The sequence below is a fragment of the Chrysemys picta genome, chromosome 9 (assembly GCF_011386835.1).
Source record: "Chrysemys picta bellii isolate R12L10 chromosome 9, ASM1138683v2, whole genome shotgun sequence".
Lineage (NCBI taxonomy): Eukaryota > Metazoa > Chordata > Testudines > Emydidae > Chrysemys > Chrysemys picta.
In genome coordinates this window covers 10,017,521-10,042,921 of record NC_088799.1, presented here as the reverse complement: position 1 = coordinate 10,042,921, position 25,401 = coordinate 10,017,521, and the positions used below count along the sequence as shown (strand labels likewise).

Below are 25,401 nucleotides of genomic sequence, written 5' to 3'. Positions count from 1 at the left end.
TGAACAGAAACAAGGACTCGCAGTTGGGTCCAATGAGCTCTTCCTGTGAACACTGGATGGGGGAGGGTCAAATGGTGTCTAGGATTCTTCTGGCAGAGTCCACACCTTCAGATAGGAACACCTGTCTCCAGCCCCTTTGATTTTCACTGGGATTTGGCATCCCTTCCTCCTGCATAACAAGTAAGGCTCAGTTTAGGATGATCCCCTCAATCAGGGCCTGCTAAGTACAGTTTTGCTGCCCTTTCCTCAAAGAAGAAGGATAACAAAATGTCATGACCCCACTTGGGCAAAGCAGCTCTGTCTGCAGAACATCTAGACAGCGTAGGTGTGTCCATGAAACTACAGTCTGCTCCTGAAGTCTTTTCCCCTAGTTCTTCACTAGATGACAGAGGAGAGCTCATTCAGACCCTGCTTACACATGCAAGAGGACTACACTAGATGGCCTGATAAGTATTTTCCATCTCTAATTGCTATAAGTCAAAATAGTTGTGGTGTGAAATTAGGGCCTGGTCTGCACTACAGCTGGTGGTCGATTTAAGCTATGCAATTTGAGTTACATTAGTAGCGTAACTCAAGTTGATGCAGCTTAGATCTACTTACCGCGGGGTCCACAGTTGACAGGAGATGCTCTCCCGCCGACATTGCTTCCGCCTTTCATTGAGGTGGAGTACGGAAATCAATGGGAGAGCGCTCTCCCATCGATTGAGCATGTCTTCTCTAGACCTGCTAAATTGATGTCGCTGCATCGATTGCAGCAGCCCCGATTTAGCTCCGTAGTGAAGACAAGCCCCAAAAGAATACATCTACTTGGAGACATTAGGAGAGTTAAACCCAATTAACTAAAGGTATGAATTTAAAACATATTAAAGTGCAGTAAACCCCTGTGTCGACATTCTTACGCAGAGCCTTGATCTACACTGAAAAGTTATATCCTTATAGCTACGTTGGTCAGGGCGTAGCAGTGTAGACTCAGCTATGTTGACGGAAGAGGTCTTCCATTGACAGAGCTAACTTTTCCCACGGATGTAGTGTTCCTACACGGACAGAAAAACACATTCTGTTGATGTGGGCTGCATCTATGGGGCTATGCCGGTATAATCTCTGTAGTGTAGACATACCCGGAAGTAAAGTGAATTAAACTAAAGTGAATTTAAGCCACTTTACTTCTGACTGAGAGTGTCCATGCAGGTGTTTATTTCACATTAACTAATATACTTTAAACTCACACTTTTTGTTAATTTGAATTAATTTTCCTGAGTGTTCATGTACAGATGTGCCCAACATTGTATTAGAAAAAACTAATACGCAAGACAAATGTTTTACTATTGTTTTACCACATTCTTGTTTCAAAATCTTTTTCATACCAGCAGGTGCTGGTGGGAGATCACTTAATTGCAAGAAAAAAGCTGGCTGAAAGGGTGTTAGATAAGAATAAAAGGAAAATGTCCAAACAGAGTTGGGAGAAAGGGTTGAGCAAGTGATGCTGTTACTTTATTTGAGCTGTCCACCCTACCCTCTCACTTCTCCATTCTTATCACACGCCACCTTCCTTGCTCACTGTATTTATTACATTAATAACATTATACATAAAATGTCAGTAGGTCTTTAACATTAATCAGAAATATAATTGGATACTGATAAAATATAAACCCAGCAGCATCTCACCTCAAAGCTCCCCCCAAAATGAACCGTACCATAAATAAAATCCAAAGCAAACCCCTTTTTATCAACAACTGCTAGTCCTTATCCTGTCCCTCTCTTACCAAAAGCTTGGGTAAATATCTGGGTGATGCAGCATACCCTGAAGTTCATTGGGTTTTGGATCAAGGAGCAATGGACTTATCCCTCCAATATAAGGTTTCCCACATCAGACAATATCTAGAGGGATCAAATGATCTTGATATTCAAATGGTGTTGGAAAGGTAGTACACACCTCCATGTAAAGATGCCAGTTTTTCTCCCTTTTTATGCTACCCCAGGGAACATTATGAGCAATTTTCCTGCCCCCCCAGCAGGAATGCCCTCCACCCCCACCTGAGATGCCATGGATTTCCCTTTGGCCCCCACACTTTCTTTCTCTCCAGTGACTCACCCCATAATATTTTTCATCCAAAATTCAGTTTACCTCCTCTGAGTCTCCCCAACTCAGCACTAAAAAGTCTCTTTCTCTTCCTGCAGATCTCTCTCCAAATTTTCCCCCTACTTCCCCTCTAAGCCTGTCGATGGGCGGGAGGGGGCAAAGGGGGCAATTGCCCGAGGGCCTGGGCGATTTAAGAGGGCCCGGGGGCCCCTGGCTGCCACAGCCGGCAACACAGCAGGGCTAAGGCAAGCTTCCTGCCCGCCCTCGCTCCGCACCACTCCCAGAAGCGGCCGGCATGTCCCTGCGGCCCACGGGGAGGAGGTCTCCGGGTGCTGCCCCCGCCCCATGCGCCAACTCCGCAGCTCCCATTGGCTGGGACCTGTGGTCAATGGGAGCTGCAGGGGCGGTGCCTGCGGGCCTCAGCGCATGGAGATCCTGCCTAGGAACCACTGCCAGAGGGGTGTGCCAGTTGCTTTCGGGAGTTGCCCGAGGTAAGCGCTGACCCTCTGACCCCTTCCTGTACCCCAAACCCCTACACCAGCCCAGAGCCCGCACCCCATACCCAAACTCCCTCCCAGAGCCTGCACCCCCTCCTGCACCCAAACTCCCTCCCAGAGCCACACCCCAACCCCCTTCTCCAACCTGGTGAAAGTGAGTGAGGGCGGGGGAGAGCAAGCAACGGAGGGAGGGGGGATGGAGGGAGCAAGGGCGGGGCCTTGGAGAAGGGGCAGGACAGGGGTGTGGTCTCAGGGAAGGGGTAGGGCAGGCAGGGCCAGCTCCAGCATTTCTGCCGCCCCAAGCAAAAAAAAAAAAAAAGCCGCGATCGCAATTGGCGGCGGCAATTGGGGGGAAAAAAAAAAGCCGTGATTGGCGGTGGCAGTTCAGCGGCAGGTCCTTCGCTCCTAGAGGGAGCGAGGGACCTGCCGCCCCCGAATTGCCGCAGGTGCCGCCCCTCTCCCTTGGCCGCCCCAAGCACCTGCTTGTTAAGCTGGTGCCTGGAGCCGGCCCTGGGGGCAGGGGCCAGGGCAAGGGTCTTTGGGTTTGCACGATTAGACAGCTGGCAACCCTACTGGGTGGGCATGCGGAAGCCCTGGCCGTGCTGGAAGTCAAGAGTGCACCCAGCAGTGCAGCCGGCAGGTTGCTGGGCACCAGCCAGTGCAGGCGCAGCATCACCCAAATGTGAGGCGGACCGTGTCCGCGGCTTGTGCGTGTGTGGGGGCCCATTGTTTGTTCTGCCCTGGGGCCCAGAATTGCTGTCAGTGGGCCTGCTCCCCTCTCTTTAAGGCCTTTCACGTTTCTCTCTCCTTCTTTCCCCTGGACACGGCGTCTCTCTCTCCACCCTCCTCTTGACGCGTCATTTCTAAGAGTCCCCTTTAGCCTGTTTCCTCATGGCTTCCTGATTTTGCAGGGCCTTCCTGTGTCTGTGTGTCTCTCCCTCCCTCGCCATCCTGCTGACCTTCAAACTGGCAAATAGGGATGGATTCTCTGCCTTTCTACCCCTCCAACCTTCCCCGATTCCCTGAGGTCTTTCCCCTGCTGGCCTGCCTCAATCTCATTCTCTTGATTTCTGTCCCCGCCAACCCCCGCTTCCTCCCATGTCACTGTTTCATTGATCTTTTCCCATTCCTTTAGCCTCATTCATCTTTCCTTCCTTCCATCTCTCCCTCACTTTATCTGCCCTACAAAGCCCTGTAGTCCCTCTGATCCAGCCATGATACTCCAGGGTCTGAACTTCTGGCCAGACACAGGCACAATATGGATTGTGCAGGGCACTCTTAGCAGCAGATAATCTAAGACCACAGATGCTTCTACTGGGCTCTATAGTGAATTTAACAGTTGCATGAACGATAGCTATTCCTTTGCTCATCTGCCATAACTCCTTATGGCTAGAGGCTCTTGGCAGCTGACCAGAGTAGATGCAGGCATTATAGCTCTGGCTAGCTAGTCAGGAGTGGACTCCAATACATGCTCTTGTATCTTATATATTGCAGGCAGAAGAAGCTATTAATTTCCATTGTGTATATATCTTTCAGCTGCCCAATTTTTTGAGCTTTAATGGTCACTTGCCAGTTCCCACACTCTGGGGCTATTAAATCTGTAAGGTAAAGCCCAGCTATAGCAGGGACTGGGAGATGGAATCCTCACTCCCCAAGTAGAAGCAAAGTACAACAGAGCTAGACCGTATAAAGCCACTTCTGGGCATGGGGGAGCAGAAGACAGGTGACTGGACTTGATGACCTTTTAAGGTCCCTTCCAGTTCTATGAGATAGGTATATCTCCTATATTATTATTATTATTATTATTAGTTCACATGGGGTGAAATTCTGATCCCACTGAAGTCAATGGCCAAATTCCCATTGACTTCAATAGGACTAGGATTTCACCCATGGTGTGTAAGATCATCTCAGAGAGGAACCATATCTACAATTTCTACCATATACAGTTACAAATTCAATTTCAACCTCTGCTTGAAATATCTTGTCCCTTCTAATGTTATTTCAACATAATTTTGGAGACTTTGTAATTGTAACATTCTGACATATATTTATTGCTTAGTAATAATGGCTCTTTTTTAGCTATTCGTTTATATATTTGTGTGTGTGTGTGTGCATTTAGAATCGCACATTATTTACCAAATTATATTGTGTAGTAAGTCTGAATTATTTGGCTTCCACAAATGCATCTTAAATGGATTTATTAAAAATCCATCTACTTCCCATGTAGTAGCAGAATTTGTACAACGACCCAGAAGTTCTGACTCCTAGTGCCCTCCTCTGCCAACCAAAGCAGGTTATAGCTTGAAAGAAAAAGTGGAGACGGTTTGATATGTGTTTTTTTTTTAAATCATACCTGTTGCTAAGATATTGTATGCTACATTTCTTCTTAAATCCATGTTAAGGCTGAATAATATACCCTTTAAAAAGGGAAATGCCAGGTCTACAGCAGAAGTTTGGTAGTATGGTAAAACAGTGTCCGTTAGAGATGTGGTATTTTTGCAGCATTTCTATACTGATAAAAGCTGTAGTGTAGATGCTGTTACACCGGCATAAAATGCTTTTGCCAGTATCTCATTTCTCTCACCAAACCACTAATCTACACCAGCCAGAGGACTTTTTTGCCAGTACAAGCTGTATCTACACTCAGCGGGTTTGCTGATATAGCTATTTCAGCATATCTTGTTGTGTAGACGTGGCCTGAAGTACACGGATATACTGCTCTTCTCAGTCTGCACTGTGTACCTATAAGCAGCCAAATTTAAAGCCATTTAAAACCTGCACCTATGAAGTCTCAAGCTCCTCAACTTCCCTTGGAATTAATAGGGTGCACAGCACTTCTGAGAGTAGCTCCCTTAAATGCTTATGTTTAGCTAGACACAGTTATGACTAAATTGGTTCCCTCCCTCCCCAGCTTAATACTCCCATTTGTGGGTTAATGAACACAAGAAGGGGAGGCCAAGTTAGCCCTAATGATGTCTTGCTTGACTTGACCGTGTAAGTGACTGACCTTTTTCTAATATGCTGTTTACATGTGGGCTTCTATTTTTAACTTGGCTTTTTAAATGGCGAAAGTTTAGAATAAAATATAATTTCCTTTTTTACTTTTCCTCCAGAAAAGTGGTGAGTTCATTAATCTACAACTATTGATTTAAAAAAGTAAATAGACATTTTAAAACTTGTTCCTCCTTAACAGTATTTGAATTTAGTACCTTTGAGATATTAGGTAGATTCTTTGTCCACCAAGCTACACAATCTTCAGTTCTCATCTACTGAAATGTATATTTTCAATTAATACAATGGGAATATGGCAAATGGGAGGAAAATGGAATGTAAGAACAAAAAATGGAAACAGAATGCATTCCCTGGTTCATGTGAACATCTTCATACATGAAAAATGTCATGGCAATCAGGTAAGGAAAAAATGGATGGTGTAGGGGATTGATAACTGGAAACAGAGTCTGATAGTAATTACTACTCTTGTTGGTAGTCATATTAGAGGCCAAACAGTGAATGGGTTATAAGAGACTGAATTATCCAGAGGTAATACCCTCCAGGCCAGAGCTGAAGTACATTGCCAGGGGCACCATGTAGAAGTTTGCCCAGGCACTGAGACTGTTCTATGGAAAAGTAATTCAGTCTCCAAGGCTATCTTCTGACCCCATTCATAAACAATATATTCATACAGCATTTTAGAATATCTTATAGGTGTAAATATACACATTCCACATTCAATATACCGTGTTTTGCTTCTTCAGAATGAGTGAGAACAATAACAAGAATTTTCATTTGGATTATAAATTTGCCTATTGCTAAATCCAAAATGGCATGACATTTTGTATATGATATTAGATTATTAGAATGGCTAAGCAGTGGCAAAACACACACGCAGAGAAATTTCTGATGTTTGCTACTGTCAGAGCAATACCTCAGATTTACTCATCAAGGCCCCAGTCCTGCAGACACACATGTGCTTAACCGTATACAAATGAATTATCCCATGGAAGTCAGTGGAACTACTTACATGCTTAAAGTTAGACTCATGCTTAAGTGCTTGCAGGACCAGGGCTGAGTTAATCATCTGGAGAGGACAGAGAGAGTTCTCCTTTCTAACTTGGCTCAACTCACTGCTTAAGCACCTCCCAGTACAACGTTTCTGGTGAAAGCTCACTTATTTATTTAGATTTTTGCCAAAAGTAAAAAAGGTTGCCTAACCAAGGCTGTAGGCATCCCTGTCAGAAATGAGACAAACAAAAAAATACAATTAAATAGCCAGCCCAGCATAAAACTCCCCTCCTGTCTTCTAGCCAGGTGCAGACCGTAAAAAGTGATCTGGGACACTGCCACAATATGACAGTCTGACAGCCGCTGCGAATCCAATATTGCACACATGCATCACTAATAAGAGTAACGTATCTCAGTCAAAGAGGGAGAAATCATCTTCATCGAATCTTCTGTCTGCTTCCCCAAAACTACCAGCGTCACTTCAGTCTTAGACAGATGGAGCTTCAGCCAGCTCACTCCCTTCCATCTCCCAATTTCCCTGAGTCATTAGGTCTAGCATTCAACAGGACAGGCTGAGACAGTTGCGATAGAGAAACAGAGCTGAATGTCATCAGCTCCTTGAAAACACGGCAGCCTGTACCCCTTTGCTAATCTAAGGTCCCCATACACACATTGAACAGGAGGGAAGACAAGATAGGTCCTAGAAGGACTCCACATGATACTGCCCTAGACGAAAAAGACCAGCCTCTCTGCACCACTATCTGGGAACAGTCATCCAGTGAAAACAAAGCCTCTTAAGATCAGCACTATCCATTCCAGGCAAGTAAAAAAACACACCATGATCAATGGTGTCAAAGACGGGCACCTGATCTTCCCCCGTCTCCAGAAGGAGATCATCTACTATCTCTGATTTCCATTAGAGTTTGTGAAGCCTCCATCCAACATTTTCATGAATAAATTGGTGGTCATCCAAATACTTGCAAAACAAAAGTAACAGGATCCTACAAATAATAGAGAACTAAACTCACCAGTTTTATTCATTAAAATGTTATAAGTCTTTTAATTAGTCACCTCGTTCTACTAGTGGGATTACTTTCCTCCCTTTCTCTGCTTCAGTGCAAAAATCACAACTTGTGGCGGTGTTATGCCTTGTTCCCCCTTCCTTTTTCCTCCCTTATCTATGCCTGTATATTCAAGTGTATCAGAAATATTAACATGGTAAAGGGCTAGTGAACACCTTTTTGGCCAGGAATTGTGAAAGCAACAGCACTTGGAATTCTCCATCTGGCTACTGCTGCCTATTTTGAATGTTGCAAAATTCACTCATACCCACAACATATTTCTCTTGTCTTTTCTGTTGTAAGTGGCCTAGACGTGCCAAAGGGCCATCCCTATGGCCCTGGCTCTATTAGAACATGAACTATGAGCCTCTAAAACATAGGAAACATCCTGTTCGATGTTTGGATGTGATTGTATTACATGGTGGCTGTGGCCTTGAAATATTTTGATTTCATCTTAGAAAAGAGGGTTGATCTGGATGCATTCCAACTGAAATAACAAGAATTGGAGAATTAAGCTACAAAACCTAATGAGATGAATCAGTCTCATGCAATATGATGGGCATCTCTGTGTGTATCTGTGTGTGTTGTGTGTGTGTGAAGCTGATTGTATACCATGGATGACAAAAGTACCTTTTACACATACTGTAAGATAATGAGTTTGTATGAAAAGAAGACTATTTTAAAGTGTTTATTTTAATAAATACATTTAGCACTTTTTTTTGGATGCAAGCATATTGTTAGTAGGCAGTATTCAAGGCTAAAGCCCTTACCTTTGTGCTGATGCTGAAAAGTATCAATTATAAAATACCTAACAATGTTCAGCCAATCAGATCACTCTATTAGCCTAACATGCCACTGCCTCTTTTAAAAGGACAGATATTGCTGAATGCAAGAGTGTTAATGGACTGTTCCACCATTATTATTGTTGATTAAGGGGAGGAGGAATGGTTCAAATTTAAGTTGGTTTGTTTGTTTTTTCCTATTTTACCTCTCTTGAATTCAATAGAATTTTGTTTTATATAGCACTTTTTATAGTCTATAGATGCAAAGCTCTTTACAAAGCAATCTCTTAAAATAAATACTAGTAGTATAGTGAATATGTGGGCAAACATATCTCCTATTATGTGTTCTGCAATAACTCACACAACCTTAGACATTTGAATCAGGTGTTCAGATGCTAAGGTAATGGGGCCATATACAGTAATTTTATTGAGAGGGGAGGGTAAAGTGTGTAATATTAGTCAAAGAACATTAGCACCTGAATTTTTAAAAAAAGAAGATCTGTGATTTTTGAAGGTATGCTGTCATATCAAATTTGATTCAAATATTAAATTTAATGAAACAGGAACACTAAAAATATTTCAGTCTTTAAAAGAAAACCAATAGAAGCAGCATTTTAAATAGAAACATATTTTCCTGCCATATTTATAATCCATACATTTCAGTATTGTACTTGAAGATGACAACCTGAAAATGCAATTGACTAGAAACTTAATTCCTATAAAGAAAAGTGGAACTAAATGGGCTGTTTTCGTTATCCAAGGGAGAGGAATGCAAAAAGTGAACAAAAGCATAAGTGGTGAAAAATAAATTAGTATTTTTAAAATCTTTACATTGAAATCAAAGATGATAGTAGTAACATAAGGAAGGAAATGTTTACAATATGAATGTTAACTTGACAAAATCCCTTTAAACATCCATCTGCATAGTCACTAAAGAGGAGCAAGAGAAACCACAGTAGTAATAGAAAAAATACAGAAGTAATGATTCATTGGGACGATGGTAGTGCTCTGAGGATGCTGTTTGGGGAGCCACAAAAACCACACACAGGGATTTGAACCCAGGCTGGAGAAGGTCCCTGGCATTGAATTTTGTTCTCCAGGGCTCCAGATTGTATGAAGTAGGGCCAAGACTGCCGTGTGTGCATCTGTGTGTAAAGCAACAGAGGAGGAGGGGGAAAGCTGAAGGACAGGGGCCAAGCAATGAGTGCTGAGGAGGCAATAAAAGAGGGAGATGGGGAACCTGAAGATGTCAGAGGAGTGAGTGACCTGGGAAAAGGGGGAGAGATGTGAGTAACTGGGGAAGGGAGGGAAGGATGTTGAGGATCCAGGGGAGAGAATAAGGTTTGGGCTTGTGGGTTGCAAGATCAACCTAGCTCAGGTGTTCTCAAAGTGCGGGTCGGGACCCCCAAGTGAGCCTGACCCCATTTTAACGAGGTTGCCAAGCTGGTGTTAGACTTGTTGGGGCCCAGGGCTGAAGTCCAAGCCCCACTGCCTGGTGCTGAAGCCCGAGCCTAGGGTTACCAGATAGCAACTGTGAAAAAACGGGACGAGGGTGGGGATAATAGGCGCCTATATAAGAAAAAGTCCCAAAAAACGGGACTGTCCCTTTAAAAACGGGACATCTGGTCACCCTACCTGAGCCCCACCACCCAGGGCTAAGGTTACGTGCCCCCCACCCAGGGCAGAAGCCCTTGAGCTCAGGCATCCCAGCTCAGGCGGGTTCGGTCTTCATTCCCCCCTCCTGGGGTGGTGTAGTAATTTTTGTTGTCAGGAGGGGGTCATGGTGCAATGAAGTTTGAGAACTGCTGACCTAGCTAGATGGTCCAGAATTTTAAAGCAAGTCCTGAGCATGGCCTTATATATCAACTCCTACAGCTACATTAATGCTGAGTTCCCTAAAAAGGAACACATGGAAAGAATAACTCCCCTCTAAAAACACACAAACACACTCAAAAGGTTCACTCTCTCACTTGTCCACTGGTGCTAATTCCTGACTGCCTACTTCAGATACACACACTCTCTCCCTCTCTCTTTTCTAGGTTTCTTTTCCCTTGCTATTTCTTTTCTCTTAGATCAACACACACTCTCCCTCATCCCCCCAAAAAATCTTTCTTTGACTTCCTTGCAAAGCCCCTCTCTCAATCTGGACAACATTATATCTCTTTCAAAGTCCCCCTTTTTAGGGGTAAATTCAAAATGTGAAATCTATGTGACTTCAGAAACTTACTGCCCAATGCCTTTTCCTTCCTCTTATCCAGGGCTGATGTTTTAGAATGTGCGTGGCACAGAAGATCTAGCAATTGCAGGTCTTCTTCTAGACTATACTTCAGGAACTAAATAAAGCACATTAGTGACCACTTTGTTCCATACACTTCATCTTTCTAAAAAGAGATGACAGCACTTTCCCAGTCTTGAACATACTAGAAAACATTCTGGAATTACAACTTCTAACAAAAGTGCTGTTCTTTTGTTGTGTGAACAAAGGAAGCGTAATGAGTTGGTTAAGATTACGTTACATGTTTAGATAATTAAATCTGTCTGCAACATGATTATTTTATTTTCTACCACTAGGCTCATTCTTTACATATAGACTTACAGACAGACATATTCTCCAGAACTGTTGCTTGACAGCATTGCCTTATTGTTCCAAGACCAGGCTGTGTACTGCCAACTAAAATACTGTCTACTATGTTGGTTAAAATTGGATATGTTGGCCAAGATTTTCAAAAGTGACTGGTGACTTAGGGTGCCTTGATTTTTGGATGCCCAACTCGAGACACCTGAAAGGGGCCTAATTTTCAAAAACTGCTGAGCACCTGCCCTCTGTAATGTGTCTCGGGTTGAACACCCAAAAATTGAGGCATCCAAAAATCACTAGTCACTTTTGAAAAGCCTCACCATGCTGCCTGTGATGAAGTATACGGTCTTCAGTAATTGGCAGTGGTCCATAAGAATGGTGCCTCTATATCTTCTTATTTGAAATTACCAGATATGATCTTGCAAAAAATAGCTTGATGGCCTGTTACTTTTTTGAAGGTTTTCTCTTACCGTACTCTTTCTCTTCAATTGTTTCTGGAATGTGTGCTTCAGTTCTGATAGGTGTTGCTGATAATTACCCTGCCCAGTTCATCACTGGCCAGGGGGATGGAAGTCCTCTGCATCATTGCAAGGTGATCTTTTTTCTTATTGCAGATGTTGAGAAAAAGAATGACCAACTGACAGTAAAATTGCTTGGTACTGATGAGCCTTTGACTTCGTTACTGTGGTAAAACATACATTATTTGACAGCTGCTTTTGCATGGTGAAAACCATAGATGATTAGTGGTTTCCTATCTTTTCCTGTTACTGATCTTTGTTTATGACAGATGAGACTCAGATGTCGTGAGAGAGAGAGAAAGAGCATTTAAACTTGTTCTCTAGTTCTCACCTAATTCTTTTTTGTTACCCTAAGGCCCTTATTTATTGCAAAGAATTTTTCTGAATTTCCACTCTTCCAAGTGATCAGATCTGTCAGTCAGTCTTAAAAGGGGGAAATATTATATCTCTTTCTCTATTTTATTTATTTATTTTTGCAAAAGGCTATAATGCTAATTTTACTTATTCAAAAAATTAAAATAGCAGTTTATATGAGGTGTTGATAATTACCTATATTACTGTACTGCTGTGACAGATGTTGGCAAAAAGAAACAGAAAATGGCTACAGCTGTGCACTCCATGACATCCAGTGTATACTCAGACAGAAGGCTAACAGATGTTCTGAACTGTCACTTTGCCTAAATGTTTTTAAAGTCTAAGGACCTGCTTTATAATTCACTAGGGCCTGGTTTGGTCTCACAGAGGTCCTCAGAATTCCCATCTGTGACAATTATGTTGAAGACTTTCATAAATCAACCCGTCTTTACTTGTCTTCTGCAAATAGGCATTGTTTATCTATGTAGTACCAAGTACCCCCCCTTTTTTTGTTACCTCGTTGTGAAATTCTACAACTTATGTATAACGTTTCAGAAAGAGAGAGAACAGGGTTACAGGAATGTACCCAGAGTCGCACAATCTCTATGTTATTGATCTAGTTTTGACTGTCTAGTTATGCCGTGGCTAAAATATACTCCATTCTCTTTCCTGAATGTTGGGGTTATTTCCAAGATGGGTGTAAAATGCCGACAATTTCGAACCACTTCTTTATTTATCCAAAAGAAAATACATATCTCTGCTGTTTGAAAATACAACATTTTAATAAGTGTGCTCAAAATGTCTCTTAAACAATATTCTTATTCAAAACCAGCTAATCAGCTGCAGAATTTTATAAAATAAAATACCATCTTAACACACATTAACTTATGTTCTTTAATTGCTCAGTGAGAAGTTGTAAAAGGTGTGTGTATGTGTGTATATAAAATATAAGATTTTAAATAGCCTGCAGTTTTTAAGCTCCACCCAAGTTTTCCAACATACCTTTAGATCGGTTTAAAAAAATACATTCTTGTGTAAAGCAACTTAATACTTTATTGATAGTTGCTAATAATTTTTAAAAGCTGGCTTCCTGTAGTACAGTAGTTTAATAGTTTAAACATTATGTTAACATAATCAGTGTTTGGCCTCTCCTGTTCCTCAATTCTGTATAGAAATATAACTCCAAATTGTACATCTTTCTGGGTTTGTTTCTAAATTACTCCCCACACTTAATTACCAGGATGAGAGGGATGCCTTATTCCTCTTTGTTATAGGCTAAGCTCTCAGTAATCCCAAACAAAAGAGCCAGTTCTGGAAGATATAGGATTTGCTAGCAGGATTATGGTCTCATAGATAATGATGTGCAGTCAGCAGAAGCGAAGCTTTATTTTAATTCAAATAAGCTAGTAAACAAACCACTGACAAGTCTGCTGGTGAGAGTAACTGGCTTCTGTTGCCACATTGGCAGCTAAATTATAGAAAATCTATTATACCCTGTTCACCATATGTTTAATTTAATACAGATACAAATTAAACTATCCACAGTGCCTATTAAAATAACAATACATATTTATTTAATATATGAATGTTTTAAAATACATTCCTCTGACCTTACGAAGGGCAATGCTGATTTGGGTGATTTGAGCAAAACATGCGATATAATAGTCCAACAGATTTTTTTTTTTAAATTAACTTTTTGGAAAATCAGACTATAAATAGTAGAGTTTTGTAATAAGTAATGAGGTTAATTGGGGTTTTCTGGATTCCAGTCATCTGCTCTTGTATAGCTGCCTCCTCCTAGGTTATTGTGCCTTGCATTTGACAGCAGTGGCTGATGCCTAACCCACTGTATACTTGGTTAATTCAGTGCCAGCTATGGTCCCCTTAGTTTTTACTCATTTACTCATTATAGTAACACAGATTGATCTTTTACATGAATCTCCTACACATTGTATGCAGCCATGACTTGCTGACCAGACGGTGTGTTTGTGAAATTCAATTGGAAACCTCACCTACCATGCCCTGATTTGGAGAGCCTCCTCATGGTTGCACATTGTTCAGTCTCCATTATCAAATAGTCTTTGAAGCAGCTGTAATCTGGGTAGCATGACATATCAGGAACCCGGAAGTTGCTACTGTACGATTAACACTGATGGAGGGTTTCAAACCATTAAGCAGGATTCCCATTTGGGGTCTCACCTGTTTGAAGGAAAGAGGAAGGGAGGCAGTGTACAATATGCTGGACACGTGCTCAGTCCTCGTTTGCTATTCTTGGCCTTGTAGTGTCTGGATGTAAAACCCAGTCCTTGAAAAACTGGGAATGAACAATCTGACTGCAAGCATGAGGAGAGGTTCTCAAAAGCAGGGCTTGGTACATGACGTTTCCAATTGAATTTCACAAGCAGCCGGTCATGGCTCATGTAATGTTTAGGGCAGGGGCAGGCAACCTATGGCACGCGTGCCAAAGGCGGCACGTGAGCTGATTTTCAGTGGCACTCACACTGCCCAAGTCCTGGCCACCGGTCCGGGGGGCTCTGTATTTTAATTTAATTTTAAATGAAGTTTCTTAAACATTTTAAAAACCTTATTTACTTTACATACAACAATAGTTTAGTTATATATTATTGACTTATAGAAAGAGACCTTCTAAAAGTATTAAAATGTATTACTGGCACTCTAAACCTTAAATTAGAGTGAATAAATGAAGACTCGGCACACCACTTCTGAAAGGTTGCCGACCCCTGGTTTAAGGGATCCATGTAAAAGATCAATCTATGTTCCTATAATGAGATATTGATGATGGGAGACTATATGAAACCACAAGAGATAAACATCTGTGAAAGAACTCTCAACGCATTGTGGTTATCTCTTAACCGAGGTAGGTGGACAGATCAAGAAAAGGGCCAAATAGGACACTACCAATTAAATGCTTTCCACTTCCAACTAAGGTGTGATCCTTCTCTGCAAATTCTAGGGGGAAGTTTCCTCCTGGCTAATATATAATAATCTACTCCATATATATGTATATCACATGTGTATATATACATATATCATATGTATATCATGTGTATATATGTATATATTTCCTATATATACTATATATAATATGTATCATAATAGATTATGTATAGTGAATATTGTGTATGTGATATATACAATATATAACAAGTGTTTACCTATGCACACAGGTACACAGCTCTGGAGTCTATTAACGAGCATCTCTTTAATGCAGACCTTTATAGGAATTCATTCGATATATTTCACTCACTTGAAAACTTTAGCCGATTATTAGTTTGCAAAACAAGCCGAAACATTCGCAGTGAAATATCTAAAGAAACAAGTATCTGACATCTAAAGAGACTGGTATATAAAGGTATCGCGCACCTGGAATGAATGTGCTAAAAGGCTTAAACAGTATGTGAGGATTCTGGACCTCTTCCTCTTTCTACCAGGAGAAATTCTGTGCTGTAGTAAGTGGCTACATTTCTTTAATGGTACATTTGACACTATAGCTAACCATAGCAACTGGTGGCAAGACTTTTTGTAGCGAAGAATGTGTTGTGGTAATAAAAGGAGACTTCTCAAGTATGTCCTAGCAATCAGGGGGAAAACCGAACCCTTTAAAAACTCTGCACTTTGCTTTATTTCGGGCAACACTTCTAAAATTGCGCCGTGCATTTCTACACGGAGAAAGACATGTCTGTGTCTTCAAACCGACAGCCCTACAAAAGCTGCTTTTGTATATGTTCTTTACCTTTAATTTGTTGGAAATTTTTGCCATCATATTATAGGACAAAAGGGCGCTCTCGGTGTTTCACAAATATTATTTTAACACTATAGGATTGTGGGGGGCTTTTATGACCTTTCCAAGGGTTGTGTCTTTTCACACACGCACACACAAAGCGGTTCTTTGGAAACCTGTGCGCTACTTTCATGAAAAGTGAACTAAGAAGGACTGGAAGTGATTATTTGGGGCCCATTTTCCATCTATGGAAAAAATGTCTCGCTAAGCACCTCAAGACATTAATTGGAAAGTAGCATTGAGGCACTCGGCTGCAGTTTGTGAAGTTATAGGTTTAGGTTATGCCATTAAAAGTACTTTTAATCTCTCGGTCTCCTGTGAAAGTGAAGGAAATAAATATAATCATGCTAATGACTGTATTTTGAAAGCCACCCTCCAACACACAACCGAAGGTGGATATTGTAAAAAACCATTCTAAAACGCAGTGTGAACTTCAGTATGGAAAAAATGCCTAGAAACTGGGCTAACCGCCCCATTTCTGATACTGAATCCTACTACCGCACACGTGTGCAGGTTATACTTTGGAGATCCGATCTTGTAGCCCTTACTCACCTGAGTAATCTTTACTCGCTGAAGTAGTCAATGAGCCCCTGTCCTGACTATCGATGACGTGGGTCTATATAGGCGGCAGGATCTGGCCCTTGGTCATGCTTTTCCCTTAGCATTTATCACTGGCATCTTTTAAAACGGCTTCCACTACAGTTAGGTTGGGCGTCGAGTATGTATCTTCCCTTTTTTCTGCTCCAAAATGCCTCGAGTCTTAGGTGCCTTGGGTTTTAAGACTAATCATGTTATCTGATCACCAACTGCTCTTACAGCTCCTAGTTTGGCTGCAACTCTCACACCCACGTGCTGTCCAAATGATTATACTATCCCTATAAGAGTGGAGGACCACGTTGTGCTTAGAAAGTTGAGGGAGGACTCGGGACAGTTGGATTTTTCTGTCTCGCCCTAAAGTTGTACCGTAGTAATTCGGCAGTCTCCCTCTGAGATATCATGTGAAGTTTTAAAACTAAAACCTGGGGCATCTTTCTGCATCATGCTGATTTGATTTTGAGTGCGGGCGCCTGGAAAACTCTTTAGGATGATTCGCAAATTCGGGAAGGAAGATCTATACAGGGTGCCCCAAATTCCCTGCACTTTTTCGCTGCCACCTCGGTTGCACATAACGAGTCAAAAAAAAAAGCGGCTTTTCAAACCGCACTAGTGGAAATCTGCATTTGGTTGCACTGTGTAATGTCCAGGGTGGCGGAGAGCCAATGTGCACCTTGCGATTAAAAGAGAAACCCGCTGGTATTAAACTTCAACCCCTTTGTCACCGATCCACATTTAAAAATAATGACCGGTTTGTCCCGTTTAACGACCAACTTAATTCCCCGTGGGAAGATTAGCTTTGGACCTAGATTTTATAGAACAGTCTTGCCTGTGGATTTGAGTTCGATTAAACTACGGAGAGACCTCAAAAAAAAAAAAACCCATGATAGCCGTGCAAAAACCTTGCAACTGTGCAAGGAACTAGTTACAGAAACACATTCCTCCATTCTTTAATTTAGAGATCAGTATTTTCACTCCAGGTAAGCCCCCCGTGGCTCTATTCACTCCCTTGGCACATTTTAGCGGTATTGGGCAGATACTCTTCATTCGCAGCTATTCAAGCAAGGAAAAGAGCACAAATATGAAACAGATGTTTCGTTTCTTTTGGGCTTGCACGTGTAACATTTTTACGCAGCCTTGGAGTGATCTGTTGTCTTATCTGCGTTCCTGGACTCGCGGGGTTATTACGAGCTAAGAGTGCGCTGTAAAAGCCAAGATTTGGTAAATTATTTAGTAACACTGCAGAGGACGGGAAACAAACTTTAGTTCGCAGTGAATGCTTCCACTGTGTGTCTGAGCCAGAAACCTGAGCTGGAGGGAATGAAAATACATGTAGAGACCTGTTTTCTAGAAGCCAATCCAACTTGTGGTTGTTCTCTTCTCCAGAAAGTATTCTACATTGATACACATCTATCAGTTGCAGCAACCCTGTCCCTACAAACTGATGGTTTCATTTCCGGTTATGTACAAATTGAGATTTAAACCAAATGAGTGCTTAAGGCTAAAGAGATGCTTTCCTATTTCCCGCCTACCTTTCTGGTGATCTCTTTGTCATAATTATTTGGAGTGCCTTTTTAATTTTCCTGTTAACTCCTACCAGGATTTGTACACAGTATCTCACCACGACGTTGAATATCTGAGTCACAGGAGGTTTTGTCTGAATGAATCATGTTTCCTCGATCAGGCTTTCAGAGTCTGATTCAAAGTTAACCGAAAGGACCATTGTAGATAGGGGGGAAATGCCATATTTGTCATTAGGCTACTTCCTTCACTGGAATGAATAATAAAATAACGTTTGTCAATGACTTCCTGAATTTTACAATTCAGTGAAGTATTTACACTATTTTCTTAGCTCCATGCACTTTAGGGGTGTTGTGTTCACTTATTATTTTTTCTTGTAGTATTAAATAGTATTGCAAAATTACATAAGATTCAGCGAAATACAGCTGCAGGTGAACGGATCGAAGCTAGATGTAAATGAACTTATAGGTATTAAGCTGGTAAAATAAAAACTATCCATATGCATTCGCAACGCAGACCCTCTGAGAATCTGTATAATATATAAATATAGATGTGTGTCTATATTTCTGTCTAAAACTGTTGAACTATTGAAGTCACGATTATAGGTAGTAATCTTTATAAATATTGGGGAAACCGTCCACATTTCTCATTAGGTGTTTGCCCTGATCAAACCAGTTTTAAACTGCTCGGCTCCGTCTTCCCCCCTTAGTTCTGAGCAAGCTGGCGCTAAGATGTTTACCCTAAGGTCTAAAACTGATTGTTGCAAAACAAACCGTGTGCAAATAGTTTAATTTCCCGTTTTGATGCTTATGTGTGTTTCCATCATTCCATAGGAAAAGTTTTAATTGGCGTGTCAGTAACAGTTCGCAAATAATCCCTTATTAGATGACTTCAGATGAGTTCTAAACCAATAACGTTTTAATTCCAAAAGGGAAAGTGGAGTTTGAAGGCGCAGGTCATTTTTGTCAAAGGGCTCATTTGAGCATCTTTTATTTTGCTGAAAAAGCTAATTAAAGAACGTTTGAAGGTTAAAGTCATTATTCTGGGCTGTTGTCGTGCTACAAGTGAGCCTAGTTTTATGAAAACACAAAGGGCAGAAGTCACAGAGGTGGATTACTGTCAGTCCGGGCTACAGAGGCACAGAGAGCTGTGGCATTAATTCCTATAGAAAGGTAGACAAACACAGGCACTGACTAACAACTTTCCCGCAGAGACCTATTGTCTAAGCACTTTCTTTTGCTTTGGGGCTTCCTTGCACTTGATACAGACCTCAGCCGTAACCAAATCCAAAAATTAGGTGACGAGGCGACTTAAGGATGCAGAATTCTTGACCTATGAAACAACTTACAAGCAAATAAAAAACTGCCTCCTAGTGTTTCCCTCTAATATCATGCTTTAGTGTTGCTAATGTATTCATTACTAAGCAGAAGTTAGCAATTGAAACGTACTTAGGGTGACCAGACCGCAAATATGAAAAATCGGGACAGGGGGTGGAGGGTAATAGGTACCTATATAAGAAAAAGACCCAAAAATCGGGACTGTCCCTATAAAATCGGGACATCTGGTCACCCTAAACGTACTCTGGTAGATCCCAGAGCAGCCTAGATCCATTTTAACTTTCCATTTCTGGTGGTTGAGATACACGTCAGGGTAACCCTAAGGCACCGGAGAAGGGACTAGTTAACTATCCTTATCTACAGAAACAATTTGAGAGGCGGTAGGAACTTTGATGGTGAATGCGTCATGTTTTAATCAGACTAGTGGGGGCTCTGTACCATGCTTGTGTGTGGGGATAGATATATGCCTACCTATTAACATGATTGAAAATACTTTATGGTAATCCTGATGTCCGTTAGGACCAGTTTATGCCTTTGTGTGCGTGGACAGCAGATTGAAAAACAACACACACACACAGATAGATAGATAAGATTAGATATAGGTTCTCCTTAGCCTGGTTTCTCCGTCACTCCTTTGCCATGCCTTCGCCTGTGTGCTGCTTTGCCCCCACTCTCTCGTAAACTCTAGATGTTTAGCTATGGATACAACTGCAGATCTCCCCAAATTAAAATAAACAGATGTTTGGGCTGATTAGTACTCGAGGGGGGAAACCCTGCAGCTGCAACTGAAATAAATCTACTGGTGAAAATGTTAGTAATACTAATAATAAAAACATGAAGAGATCCGTTCGACCTTGCGAGGTCTTTATTCCCCCCCCCCATATAAAAAAATCTTTATCAAACCCCTATTCTATGGCTTCAATAAACAGAACCCATTACCTCACGGTAGCTTTTGTTGGCCCCATACAAGCGAGAACAAAATGGTTATTCAGGAGAACGCTTTCGATTTTTATTGTGTGTAGTATGCACAAAGAGCAGTGTTATTGTATTAAAAAGAACCATCTGTAGCAGAAACAATGGCATCAAATTATCTTTGAATACCCACTGCAAAAATATAAAGCTTTTTTATTATTATTATTATTCTGCTTCACGGTGGAGGACAGAGAAGTGACTTTTTTGTTGTTGTGGGGGCTTTCTTATAATACACACACACACACAAATCAGCCATTTGGATTTTTTAAACCATAAACGATTTTTTTTTCTTGTTCCAGGGACTGCAGTTAAAAGCTAGGGCTAGGATTTGGAGGATGTGTAGGCAAACGGAAGGAGAGCCGGGGGAAGAAAAACCGAAATGGATTCATTCTCTGTCCTGGATGGAGGAGGAGAAGAGAAGAGAAGAGAAGGGGATGTGAAAGCTTCCTTCAACTGCCTGTCCGGTGAAAAGTGATCAAACCCCCGGGGCTGAAGAGAACTCAAGAGTCCACGCGGACTTTCGCTTTATCCTGCCAATCAAACTGCTTACTAGACAACACCCTGATCTGGCATGGACATGTAAGTAGCTGCAACAGAACTTTGACATTCACGGTTCTTCCCCTCTCCCACCCCCCCGCTTCCCTGAGACCTTTAAAAATCTGGAAATATACCCCCATTTACCAATGGCAAATCTGAGGATGAAACATTACATGTTGGGAATGGCTTGTGGACGTCTGAGTTTTGCTCAAGTGAAATTGTGCATTAGTTTACTGCATCCTGAATGCTAGGCAGGACGAGTTGCCTTGCAAAAGCTCCCCCCTTTCCCCCCCGTATGTGGCGCAAATGGCTCTGTGACCTATTCAGCTTTGAGCAAAGAGAGGTGATAGTCAGCTTTCCACCTATTGGATGTTTAAAACGATGCTGGTTGATTTTGGCGTCACCCCTTTGCAGGATACGGAGAGAGGAAGTCTGGGCTAGAACTTGATCGAAACTGTAGAATGTACATTTACCTGGAAGGAACCGGTTTAGAGATCGTGCTGCTTCATTTGATGCCCTGTTAATTTGGTTTCCGGGAAATAGCTGCTGTTTGGGGACACTTACATGGAAGGGGTGTTGTGTGTGGTGGAGGGGAATACACGGGGGTGGGGTGGGGGATATTACCTGAGAATATATAAGTATAGTATCCTGAAGCGGCTAGCTTCGTTGGCAAGCTTCCAGCTGCACAAGGCTAGGACCTGCTCTCTCCCGCCCCCTAATGGTAACTTGAAGATTAGCCTCTACCTGACTCATACCAAGAAGACAGCTGTTTTCCCCCCTTGCTGGTTTGCAAAGAGCAAACTGATTATTTTCAGCAGAGTAACGCCTTTACAAAAAGCCTAAGATTTCTCCCCATCCCCGGTCCTCCAAAACAGGCGCTCTAAAATAAATCTTGGAAGGCAGGAAAGAAACGGGGATTCTCCGTGAGCAGATCACTACATGAGGGGTGGCCATTCAGGGGAAGTGAGAAAAACATGTAACTACCTGAATCTTCTACTGCCTCCTAATACACATCAAATTGATTTGGAATGGGCAGATTTTTGACATGTTGGCTAATTATGATACCATTTCGCGGGGAGCTCTTTTTAGGTGCTGCTAGCCAAGTTGTGAGATTTTTATTTATTTTTTTTCCCCAGAATGTGATAGATAAAGGTTAATCTTGAGCTGAATGATAGAGCTGTGATTGACAAGAGAAAAGGTGTTGAGGGCAGGTCGAGCTGTCTTATTTACAGCCCACTGCTTGCTATAGAGCCTTTGTTAGGACTGGGAAGCTAATTTAGTGCTGATCAAAAGCACCACAGAGTTAAAGGACTGGTAATGACTGCTAATTTCATTTCAGCCTCATACATCCCCAACTGCTGTAATTAAAGACATGCTATTTAAATACAGGTGAAGAGTTTTTGTAGTGGGGGGGGGGGGAATGGGGAGCCAGTCACAATTGTATTTAGGCTGGGTACCATAAATGGGTGTAGATTTATTATTTTTAAATGATTTGGCTTTGCCATGGTACCTTGCCTCTTTAGAGTAGATTTGTAGGAATAATATAAAGGAAAGACGGGGGGGGGGAGAAGAAAAAAACACCCCCAAACTTGCTAACCATGAAATAAGAGCCATAATCAAGAGTTATTTGATTTTTTAAAAAATAATTAATCAGATGTAATGGCAATTCAGAAAACATTTGAAACAGTGGGGAGAAGGGAAGGGGAGGCTGCTTGTGTCAGCTTTTAAGTCCCTCTAAAGAAGATCAGGTCTTCATATTATTACTTTTTAATTAAATTATTTTACCACTCCATGGCTGGGTTTGTTGGCTCTGAAACGATGTAATTTCTCAACTGATATAACAGTTTCTTTCTAGGAAACATCAAAGGATAAAAGCTCTACATTTTCGAAGTTGGTTAAAATTGATACAAAAAAGAATTTAGCCTTTAATCTCTTTTTATCCATGAAGACTAAAGATCTGTACTCGACCCTGCTAAGCTTCCAAGCTGTCCCCCCTTCTTCCGGGGCTGTTGCTGCACTCAGATGTGAGGCGGCGCTGAGCAGGTTATCTCAGCGCCCCCTATTGGACACGGTGGGAGCTGCGCAGTGCCCGTTATGGGAACAGCAAGAACCTTGTGATCTGGGCTTATATGGCTTTTCTTTCCCTTAAAAAAGAAAAAAAAATAAAGGATAAAATACACTGGCAATTAAAATGAGATGATGTGAAAGAGATTGAAGTCAAGGTTAGAGAACTGTCCGAAAAAAGTTTTGGATTCTTTTTTTAAAAAGGTACATGGAAAATCAATGAAAACTCAAGGTGAACAAATAATCCAAACCAGAAATCGCTAAGAGGAGATTGCCCACTCTTTGTGTTTATTTTCTCATACATAGACATAATTATTATTAATCACATGAATTAATAATAACTAATAATTAATAACTGTAAATTAAACAAAGACGTTTCCCTGTGTATTTGTAAACACTGGTTTTAGCACTTCTAGTTCCTGCGTGTTACTTTAACTCAGACTTAGATATTGACAACCTGAGTGTCTGTGCAGTTGCAATAACGCTCCATACCCTAATTGATACTCTATATTAGGATACCAGATCATGATTAAAACACAAATTCATTTGCTAGTATTTTAAACAAATGAATAATTATGTAATGATTTTGCCATCCAATAGTTCTAATTATATCATAAAATTCAAACCTTTAATAGGCATATGCATTTGCTATCTTTTTCATCTCAAGATATTTTAGAAGAGGCCAGTTTTGGCAGATATTTTTATTTAGAATGTAACACTTCAGTTTTACTTAGAAAATATATCCTAAGAGACCATGTTTTAAAACCGGGGGAATACCCCCCCCCCACAATCACTCTGTATACATTTGAGGAAGAAGTGTTAGTTTAACTGTATCATTTGAGACATGATTTTTTCCTTTTGGTTTGTCAAATTAAAAATCCTCAATGATTTGAAAAGATTAACCAAAATCTATGGAAAGTGCTACATTATCTCCCAACTTTTTGGCTGATATAGGACTCTGGGTAGCTCAATGTAACTCATTTAACTATTGTATTTGCAAGGTGCAGTAATACTCCAATGCAGGGTTTTTTGTACTGCATTTTAGAAGAAACACTAATTGAAACCAAATTATTTCTGCTAAATTGTGATTATTTTGTATCGCCAGTTGGCAGCTTGGAGCAAAGTTATAAGGCAGCAATTTTAAAATTGAATGAGTCTTACATTAGTTGGTGTCCCAATAAGCTTTTCACTTTAGCTATTGTATATGAATAGCATCTCCCCCCAAAAGTGAGTGTTTATTATACTGAATATGCTTTCTCCATTTTTTTCCCGGTTTGCTCTTCGCTTGAAAGCCTAGTAAAACAGTTTTCTAGTTAGAGTGCCTAAAATAAAGACATTGTATTTTCTATAAACAATAGCAAAGGCACGGTACAGCGGAATTCTCATTTTTCCTGTGAACTGTTTTCTTAGTTAGCATGCACTGAGTGTGTAACTTTGAAATTAACTAAGCAAAGATATGGGTGTAGATCTATATAAATCTGTCAAGAGCTATCAAGCTAGCTATAAACAGAGATATTATATGTCAATGACCATTATTACAGGAAATGAAAAAAAAATCACAGCAGTTTATACCCAAATGTTTAACATCAGGAGGCAGTTTACAAAAATTTTAGTAGCTCTCACTGAAAAGTGAATGATTAACTCAATTCGATGAGAAGTGCTGTTACTGTTCCCCTTACAAAGAACTATTGTAAAGGGGTTTATAACTGGGCCATAAACTGCCTCTCCCCCCGCCCCCAGTAAAATTTTGATTTATAAAGTCACAGCTCAGGAGTGATTGCTTTAACCAAATTTAGTTTTTTAAGAGTTTGATTTTCCTATACATAGTCTGTATCAGTTGAGGGACCTGAGTTTGCAAAGCTTTACTCACGCGAGTAGGTCCGTTGAGTTAGGATTGGGCCCTACATTTGGAAAACTCTTTGGGAATAATGGTGCTTTTAATATAATATCTATTTATTAGTCTCCTCTTGGTGTTATAGATAAAATATTTCTTTTCCTTTGGAGTTAGGAAGGGATCCTGATTTCCAGTGTTTCTGAAAACATAATGTAAGAACACAATCTAAAACCAACTTTAAATGCCAATTTCCAAGGGTGTTTTTTCTTACTTTTCCTTGGAACCTTTCTCCCTCAGCCGCCTTCCTGTGGCACGGCAAGAAATTCCCAAGGACCAGGCATTAACGCAATTTTCATCCGGCTTTTTCGCATCCTCCCTCAATAACAAGGAACTCTTTGCTGTTCTCCTGCATTCCTAGTGCAAATAGAATATCGGAGCCCCGTGTGAGAGCCATGCACAGAGCATTCATCCTTGCCAATTTGGACCATATCTGGGAAGTCTCATCGGTATCACCCAAAGACCTCGGACAGTGTATGTCGCTCCAGATGGAACACCCTTCACTATACAGTCTGTGTGTTCACTGCAAAACCCCCATTAACTTCAGTGGGAGTTAGGGCATCCTTATAAATCTGAAAGGCATCTTGACTCAAGGTGCTAAGCTCTTAAAATCGACACATAAGTATTGTGGTTCACCCACTTGTTTATTTAAATCGGACCGCTCTAGTTACAGAAATCAGAGAAGCTCCGTCTCCAGATCATTTTGTTTGGCAAAAATAATTCGCTTGTTACATCTGTTCATATATATATATTCCGGTAGTTGTGGCCTCGCTCTGGAACAAGGGCCCTCACTTTTATAGACTTTTTCTTC

The 25,401-nt window shown here is 41.1% G+C and overlaps 1 protein-coding gene across 9 annotated transcripts in view; it reads left to right on the top strand.

Moving 5' to 3' along the window:
• Nucleotides 1–25,401, top strand: part of SOX2 (SRY-box transcription factor 2) — a 408,003-nt gene that overhangs the window by 336,244 nt on the left and 46,358 nt on the right. For 7 of the 9 annotated variants that reach the window (XR_010590331.1, XR_010590332.1, XR_010590329.1 and 4 more), the window contains one exon: nucleotides 20,398–20,677. The gene's annotated coding sequence lies outside the window, so the exon portion shown is untranslated. Of the gene's footprint in view, nucleotides 1–20,132; nucleotides 20,678–25,401 lie in introns of those variants that run through there. The other 2 variants (XR_010590327.1, XR_010590333.1) reach the window with 2 other exon arrangements.